The sequence below is a fragment of the Pteropus vampyrus genome, unplaced genomic scaffold, assembly GCF_000151845.1.
Source record: "Pteropus vampyrus isolate Shadow unplaced genomic scaffold, Pvam_2.0 Scaffold144, whole genome shotgun sequence".
NCBI classification, from domain to species: Eukaryota; Metazoa; Chordata; class Mammalia; order Chiroptera; family Pteropodidae; genus Pteropus; species Pteropus vampyrus.
This window is the reverse complement of record NW_011888925.1, coordinates 2,833,926-2,843,246: the sequence shown is the minus strand read 5'-3', so window position 1 is coordinate 2,843,246 and position 9,321 is coordinate 2,833,926. Positions and strand designations below refer to the sequence as shown.

The 9,321-nt window shown below is 45.2% G+C and overlaps 1 long non-coding RNA gene across 1 annotated transcript; it reads right to left on the bottom strand.

Moving 5' to 3' along the window:
* Nucleotides 1–5,232: 5,232 nt before the first annotated feature.
* LOC105297895 lies at nt 5,233–8,797 on the bottom strand. Its single transcript, XR_896386.2, has 2 exons — nt 8,184–8,797; nt 5,233–7,988 (listed from the first exon to the last, which is right to left on the bottom strand). It is a non-coding gene; the product is annotated as an uncharacterized LOC105297895 (long non-coding RNA).
* Nucleotides 8,798–9,321: the final 524 nt, after the last annotated feature.

The window sequence follows — 9,321 nt, the reverse complement described above, 5'->3', positions numbered from 1 at the left end:
AGAAGACTATGTACAATTTTATAAAGTTAAAAACAACTAAAATGAAAATATGTACACTCTGGTGTTCAGGATGATGATTACCTAGAGGTGGGGGGGATGGTGGATGACCACATAGGTAGACGAATTTACCGTCTAACGTCCTCGTTTTTATATTGAATAGAAGATTTGAAAATGCTTACCACATTATTACGAACATCTAGAAAGCAAATCAGAGAGAGCCATGTTCTATCATGAACCAAAGATTAACCAGTTCTGTGTACTCAAGTGCCAACAAGAATATTCTCACCTTGAGAGTATCGTAGCTTCAACTTACTAGACTGAAACATAATGAACAGTGAGTCATTAAAGTTCATTGTATTTGATTAAAAATAATAAAAACTAGAGACTAAAAATTCCAGACATAGATTCAGGCAGATAATCATAAGAAGCTAATATTGATAGGACCAAAAGAGCAAAGAATATTTACTCAATAAAACTTTGATATTTCAACTTTATCAATATAAATAATTTAGATCCACTTCTAGGTCAGATTCATAACTCCTTAAATAGAGAGAGTATCTATGGGAATACATATGTTTTTAGCTACTAAAGGAAAAGGAATCAGAGGAAAACCCAACGGACTCATTATTATTATTAGACTTACTAGACTAATATTTTTAAAACACTTGTATAATAGTTTTGCTCCAACAATAAAAGGAAAAAACAAAAATAAGGTTGACAATCACACTGGCAAATGCTTACCTTCTCAACTATATAAAGAACTCATGATCATTATAAAAACCAATATGGAGATTTTACAAGGTAAGTGGAAAGAGGAAAAATGCAGACTGTAAACCAAGTGGTAAAATAGACTAGCCAGTAATTACAGAAATACAAATTATGATTACTAAAGTACTTTTAAAAGTAGCAATGAATACTCATAACACTAGATTTGGCAATGATTTCTTGGACATGAAACCAAAAGCACAGGTAACAAGAGTAAAAACAGATAAATTGGATTATGTGAAGATGAAAAATTTCTGGACATCAAAGAACATAAACAACAGACTAGAAAAGGAACCTACAGAATGTAAATACTTGTAAATCATGTATCTGATAAGGGACTATATAAATAACTCCTACAAATCAACAAGAAAACACAAATAATTCAATTTTAAAAATGGTCAAAGAACTTGAAAAGACATTTCTCCAAAGAGGATAGACGAATGGCCAATAAACGTATGAAAAGATGCTCAACATCACTTATTATGAAAAGATGCTCAACATCACTTATGAAAATGCAAATCAAAACCACAATGAAATATCACCTCACACTCATTAGGATGGTTGCTATTTAAAAAATAACAGAAAATAACCAAGTATTGATGAGGCTGTGGAGAACCGGAACCCTCGCACTGCTGTGAGTGTGAAATGGTGCAGCTGCTACGGAAAACAGGAGGGTTCCTCAAAAAAATTAAAAATAGAAATGTCACATGATCCAGCAATTCCACTTCTGGGTTTATGTCCAAAAGAATTGAAATCCAAAATACAAAAAGGTATCTGTACACCCACGTTCACAGCAGCATTAATTCACAATAATCAGAAGGTAGAAGCAACCCGTGTCCAATGATAAATGAATACATAAACAAAGCATATACACGAGATAACATTATTCAGCTCTCTCACAAAGGAAGTTTTTGACACATGCTGCACAACATAGATACTTAGTACATTATGCTAAGAAAAATAAGCCAGTCACGAAAGGACAAATACTGTATGACTCCACTTAATGTGAGGTCCCTAGAGTAGTCAAACTCAAGACACAGGAAAGCAGAATAGTGGGTGCCAGAGGCTGGGGGGCAAAGGGAAGGGGGAGTTTAATGGATACAGAGTTTCACTTTTACAAGATGAAAAAGTTCATAGTCACAACAATGTGAAAATACTTAACACTACTGAATTGTACACTTAACATGGTTAATATGATAAATTTTATGTTATCTTTCACAAATTTTTTTAGAAACTGGCAATAGAAAAACCCTGAAGTTGGCAACTATGTAGGAAAACAGATATATTCACAAGGGGAAGTGTGACCTTTCTACAGAGTATCTGAGAGTCTGTGACACGAGTGATAAAATTATGCATGCTCATGACCAGGCCATGCCACTCTGGGGACTGTGTATGTCTGCCAAATGTGTAGAGATGCTCAGAGCAGCACAATCTAAAATAATCAAAACACTGTTTACAACTTAACAGACTGACCAAACATTGTATAAGCAAAGCACAGTGGTATAAAATATTGCAATTGTCCATTCACGATATTTTTGAGGTCATAGACCCCTTTGGCGAGATTATGCTTTCCACAGAAAAATATATAGACAGTTTCGGAGCATTCACAGACCTCCAGAAACCCATTCATGGAATTCTTGTGTGAGAATTAACCACCTTGAGAAAAAGCCAATCCCAGTGAGTCTATGGCCAAATGTGCATGGAAACAAAATTAAATGGAAAAGCAGAACAGACCAGAATACTGACACTTAACTACCACTACGGAAGGCCCAGAGCAAGGCGGGCAGGTGGTACCGGATGCATAGAGGGAACCAGAAGGTGGCTAGATCTGAGGCGGAGCATGAAAGGAGAGGAGTCACTGCAGGTGCCGAGTGACAACTAGCTGTGCCACTTGCGCATATTTGTCACCCCCATTTCACAGATGAGGAAAGCAGGTTCAGTGAGGTAACTCGTTCCGAGGCAGAAAGCCGCTAAGTGGCCAAGTTAGGAGAACCGACTGGGAAACATCATATATATACAATCATCTAAATGAGATCGTTTAAATTGATACAGCCACAATGGAACACTGCCCCTATATTAAGAGGTGCTGAACAGAATTTACAGTGTAACCCCATTTTTGCATAAAAACAAATACATCCTATGCCTAGCAAAACCTCTAGAAGCAAACATGTCAATAACAATTTCGTGAAAGATTACTGAGGATTTTTTTTCAATTTTCTTATTTGTAAACCTTTACAATAAACTGTTTGTGCACAATTAAGTTATTTAAAGGAAAAGAGGGAGCACGGTGTTGAGCTGAGGGGCCTGCAGGGTAGAGGCTCCCAGCAGGCAGCAGGCAGTTCCCACCCAGCAGGCCCTAAGGTGCTGTAGTGGGGGGCCTCACTCAGGAGGTCAAGGTCAACTCCCACAATGCACAGCTTCACATCTTTCTCATTTTGGGTTACTTTGCTACTTTCCTCTTGCCATTTCCAGATTGCATCAGTATATTTTTGTGTTGAATAAGAACATTTAAAACAAACCAACAAACATCTGTAAGCCTGTTTGGGCATTTCATTTGTCAGCACCGCACAATAACAAGCCCTGCTCGAGGTCAGAGGTTCTGGTTTCCTCCAGTATCAAGTACAGAGAAGTCAGGCCCCACATAGGGCCTAAGAGTCCCTTAATAACCATTGTCAGTAGACAGACCCAGCTGCCGACAGGGTGGAGTGGGGAGTTAGGGTCCAATCTCCCTTCTGTAAGACACGCCATTTCTGCAGTTCTCAGCGTGTATGAGCTGGACACACACAGGAGCCTCAACCATGCTTTCAGGCAGTTTTCTTTTAAAAGAACTTCTAGAAATCCAACATTTGCTATTCTTACACCCCATTACTTTTCATTTGTACCAGATCACCATTTTCTAGTTAACTGCCATCATCTACACCTCTGGGAGTTCCAAGGCAAGGCTGAAATCAGGTTTGTGCACGAGGATGCAATAATCGCCAACATGGTCATCAACCCCTGCGACCCAACCATCCCACCTGACCAGAGGATAACTGAGGGGGGAAACAGGTAAGAAGCTCCAAAGTCAAGACCACCGGCATGGGTTAGAGGCTGGGAGGCGTGAGCGCAGCCTCCAGCTGCCTGCTCTCTGCTCCTGGGTGTTCACGAGCCCCACTCTGTAACCTCTCTCAACGCCCAACATGTATACACCTGCCGAGACATTGTCAACCCGCCAGCTGCCAACAGTTGAGTTTCACAGGTGTATTTATAAGTTACCCATAAGGTTGTAAAAGTTTTGTAATTGTATAAGAAGCAAGAGGAGAGGATAAATGTGCCGAAGAGGGCAAGGCAGGTGGAAAGGCTGGGACAGAGAGAGGGGGTCGGGGGGTGGTAAGCAAGGACAGGACCTCTGAACCTGCCCCCAGAGGGCCCACTCGTTAGAGCCTGAGTCCCCGAGAGGCAGCTTGCTGGTGGGCACAGCGACTTTTAACTCGTTTCTCTATCCACCTGAGGGTTTCACAAGGACGCAAGAGGCCGGCAAACAAAGCACACGGAGGAAAGCAGCCAGACCCTCAGGGGCTCTCTGGAAGGGAAGAATTTCCCCATCCTTTTGATTTGGTCACAGCACCTGCCTGTTCTGTTCTGGGACTCACACCTCCCTTTCCCAAGCAAGGGTCCCTTTCCACGCCCTTGGAAACAAGTCTTCAGAGCAGAGGCTGACACTGGTTTCTATTCTGAGCCCAAAATTTGTCTCGTGGGAGGCAAAACCGTACAGCCCAAGAGTAAACACAGAATAACCAGTACAAGGAATTGGCTCCCAGGATAAAATGCTGCTGCCACGTCCCCACCCAGAACGCAGAATCGATTTAGAGTCAGGACGCTTACTCTGGATTCCAGGAGCTTCTACTCACACCCTTTACACAGCCTTCGCCTGCGTCGTACAGCACTTACACAAGTGAGCGCAAATTCTTGTCAACTGCCAAATAAACTTAAGCTAAAGCCAACCCGTTTTGTTGAGAATTGTGCTTAGACCCCAATCCCAAATACATTCCAGTCCCCCAAAGACCCAAATGTGGAAAACACATATTACACATCCGTTCTATTCTTAGAATGTTTCCCCTAAGCAAATGGAAAGAAAAATAGGTCCTCTTTTGACAATACCATTAGGAAACCCAGCCAAGTAAAGTTCCAGGATATTACACAATACTCCCCACTCCCACCTTGATAGTGACCTTCATTGGCTGCGTGGCTGGCATCGCATTTCTTGAAATCATTCCATTACACATTCCTAAGGGAGCAGAGCCCCCTCCCCGCCCACCATGACACCAGTTCTGTTTGGAGTTACTGCACTCTACCGAGTTAGTGACCTCAATTATTTGGAACTGCAGAAAAGCAAATTCAGGCCTAAATCTTTAATATGAAGATATATCCAACTTAATTATGGCTTACAGAAGATAAAGGTCAAAAAATATAGCAGTAATACAATGATTCTAGTGAGTTTAGAGCTCAAACCTTTATTTGTGCTGTAATGGGAAGGAAAAAGGATTAGTAATCACGTACATGAGGCAACAGGGCTCGTTCTTACAAAACAGCATCATACAAGTACTTTAACCACCTGCTTTTACAGTTTCGATTTTGCAACAGCATACCCCACGTATTTCCCCATCCATGCACGACTCATACTCTAAATGCCAATGACAGTCACTGATTAACAGATCAAAGTATTTTTAAACATTAAAAAAAAAACCCAAAAAACCCGCAAGACTGAAGAAACCCAAAAGCAAAAAGGATCGGGGATTTAAAATTTTTTAAGTGAAATTTAAGAGGAAGACATAACAAAAAGCCACTGATATTTATCAATTCAACAGAGGCATCTCAGAAACAAGCGATATCTTATAAAAGGTTTTCGGATCTTCCCCTGAATTTTTACAATAAGACCACATATAGTAAAGGCCTCCCATTTTGCTTACTCCTCAAACTGAATTTGGCTGATAGTTTCTAGTACTGATCATTTAAAAAGCAAATATTCAAACTAAAGATGGTAAAACTCTAACCTTAGCAAGGGTAGGTACATGAATGTTTGCTACCAAATAGTACAGTAAATTTTAGTGACCACGAAAGGTTATTCGGCTCTCCTTACAGTGACTATGAAAATAAGCAAAAACTTGTTATTAACTGACAACAAAGAAAGGACAAACGATGTTTGCAAGGCACAAGGTAACATACAAAATTCCTTTAGAAATCATCGCATTTTTAAATATAGTTGACAGCTGACCATAGTGTAAAAAGGAATCTTGCCTTTACACAGCTATGTACAACTAGAAAAGGTTTTTTTTTTCTCTCTCTCTCCATCCCCGGGCTCAGAATTTTCGATCACAGATATCTCAGTGAACCAAAAGGTGAAGCGAGGAACCCAGAAGAGTATACACCCAATCTCGAGCGCACACCAAAATCGCAAACCTAAATGCTTTAAAAGCCCACAGTTGAGCATTTAGTGTCTTCCAAGACTGACCGCTCCTGAACACTGCCCACCTTCAGCATCAGATGAGCCCTCAAGCCTGCAAGGCACTGAAGGACATCAATCCTCTGCGGACCCAAAGTTTTGCCACCCGCCTTTCAAGTGACTGATACTCAGGTTTTCAGCTACACCTTGTAGCAAAGCAAAACAATTTTGCTTTCCTCCCTGCACTTACAGTTCTAAGTGCTTTTGTGCCTCCAAGCAACAATTTAACCAGCATTAACAATTTACTCATACTAACTAGTTTTCTTAGCCCATGAGCTCTACTGAATTCCCCACAGGTGCTCACTGGTCTTTTCTCCAGAGTTCCCTTCAACCCACATTCCCTACCACGCCCACCCTCTGTAATACAGCAATCACCCCCACCCCTCCCAGTACCAAGCTGTGCCCTCCCTTTTTTCAGAAAATTCTCTACAACCCACATTCCCTACCACCCGCATCCTCTTCAATATGCCTAACCACCCCCTCCTTTTCTTCACCCCCCCACCACCTCCAAGTACTGACCTGTGCCCTCCCCATCCTACAACCCTCACCTCAGGATCTTCCCATTTGTATACCAAGATTACTGTGAAATCTAATCGAGTAAAATTCAAGTTAAACAGAGCAAGCTGAATCAAAGATCACTATCCGTACCCCACCATTCCCTTCTCTTAAACTGTAATGCAGTCAAAATGCCCAAACTAGACCTGCCATTTCTAGTAATTTGGGCATGAGCAACTTGTACCCTCCCAAGATCACGAACGTTGATCCCCGCCCCCCAATTTACTTCATCCAAGTATTTGCCTAAGGCATTTCCAACTTGACCATTTCCCCACAGTTCCATCACACTAAGAACTCCTCCGACCAATGCACAGGCAGGCGAGCGGGTGAGAGGGTCCATCTGCAAGGCATCACTCTCCGTTGTGGCATCAACGTTACAATGTTCTACAGCTTAAGAATCTTCTGGAAGCAAGGTTCGTAGCACAGAACTAGTAGGACAGGAGGCTCAATTAAGAAGATGCAGCATCTCAGCATCTGCAAATCTCCACCCAGAAAGGAGGGGCGCCTGCTGGCATTCACGTGCCCAGAGGTTGCTGCTCCCGGATCAAAATTCAAGCACACACATTTGCTGGTGGCCCCGGATGCATCTGCTTTGGATTTAAAACTGCCCCCTCAGAAGCTCATCTGAAAACCTTAAATGATGGCCTCCTGAATACAGGGCTTCCTGAGCAAGGCCTGGAAACAGACACTGGAGAACTTCCTCCTAAGACTCTGGAAATTCAATCTGCAGGCATCAAATTAGGCGGGCTCTCCTCCAGGGTCTCCCCTCCTGCACTGCTAGGACTCATTGGCCAGGGGCTCCATTTCTCCTGGTGCCATCTGATCGCCATGATGAACACTACAGTAACAAACCAGGGTCCATGAAGCACTTTCATAACTTTCAGCTGCTGCCATCGCTGCGGGCCCACCCAAGGGTGCACATTCAGTCCCCACCCTCTCCACCAGCAAGCCACACGACCCGCCCCACCCAGTCTCGGCAGGGAGAGCCTTTCCTCCTCCAAGATTACCAACAATACCGACTCCAACAGGAACTGGAGCAATTTTTACGGGCTTACCAGATTACCAGAAGCAATATTTTAAGAGAACGGACAACCTCGAGAGAGTTAAAGGGAGGAGGGGTAGAGTGCGCTCACAGGAGAGGTTAGCACCGAACCTAGAGGAAAAGTCCAAAGGGGAGCACTGCCACCTGGAAAATAAAGCGTGGGTCAATTTTGTCCACACACACACACACACACACAAATATCCAGCCTCAGCAGCTCCTGCCTACCGCATGAAATAGGCACCTTACCTCCTGAACCATCCTTAGACCACCCTCACCACCGACCAGGGATCTGGCCTCACCCAGACCTGGGTGCCAACAGGCTGGGCCAAAATTACATACCACCCTGGGCCAGAGCCGTCAGCCCCGCGAAGCTAAGTTGAGTTTCCACAAGACCAGGCCTCATCCCCAGGAGGGTTCACAACCCTTTGTCTGGAAAAAAAGGGGACTGCTGGTATTGACAAGTTCAAGTCTACCCTCCCGGCCCACCTGCGGCCCTGCACCCCGCTGCCTGTCTTCCTGATCATTTTTCAGGGCACCAACTGCCCATTCCACCCGGTCTCCTACAGGGGTGGCAAGACCCTCAGCCTCCTCCATCTTCTCCTGTCTCAGCCCTGCCTCCTTCCACACAGACTAGGGTCCTGGAGGCACACTCAGCCCAGAGGCCATGTTCTCCTTCGACAGGCAGCAGTGACAGCCTGGCCTGGAGTGTCGCTGTCCTCCCCTAGGTTACTGAGGGGCCCTTCCAACGCTGCTCTCCGTAACATAGCTTCCCTGAAACCTAGTCTCCTCTTTATCTTCAGCCTTCCTTCTCCTTGTACCCCCACCTCCCCAGCCTCATCTTCTAATTCTGCCATCACCCCCTGAGGCCCTAAACTGGCCACTTCCTCCCACGCATCTGGACCCAAGAGAGAGACCCTTCCTGTAACTAACTCCTAGTAGACGGGTCACAACTTTTGCTTTTATAGCCCTTGGCCGCATCACCCAGGGCATTGCTCAACGGGACGATTCCTCCACTGCCACCGGAAAAGAAGTCCGTCCCCGACCCTGCCCAAGGAGACGCTTTGGGGCGGTGCTCGGTCTCCCCGGGCGCCCGTCGCCCGCCCCCACCCCCACCCCGCCCGGTCAGCACGGCTTCATGAGACTGCCAGACCTCAAGGTCACATTAAGGAGGCGGATTCTAGGGGCATAAGTCTCCCTTTAGCCTGGTTGCGGGGCGCACTGTCCCCCGAGAGAAGGGCCGAGCTGGGGAGGCGGGCTGGGGCCGCTCCCCTCGAGGGGGCGATTGGGGGCTGCCGAGGTCGCCTCAGGTCACCCCGCCCCGAAGAAGGCCGAAAGAAGGGCCGGCAGAGCGTCTGGAAAATTCCAGGCGGCGGCGGCGGACGGATCTCTGCAGAGGGCGCATCACTCCCGGAGGCGGCGGCGCGTGACTCCTCGGGCGGCGGCTCGGCCGCGTGAGCGCCGGTGACGTCAGCGCCGA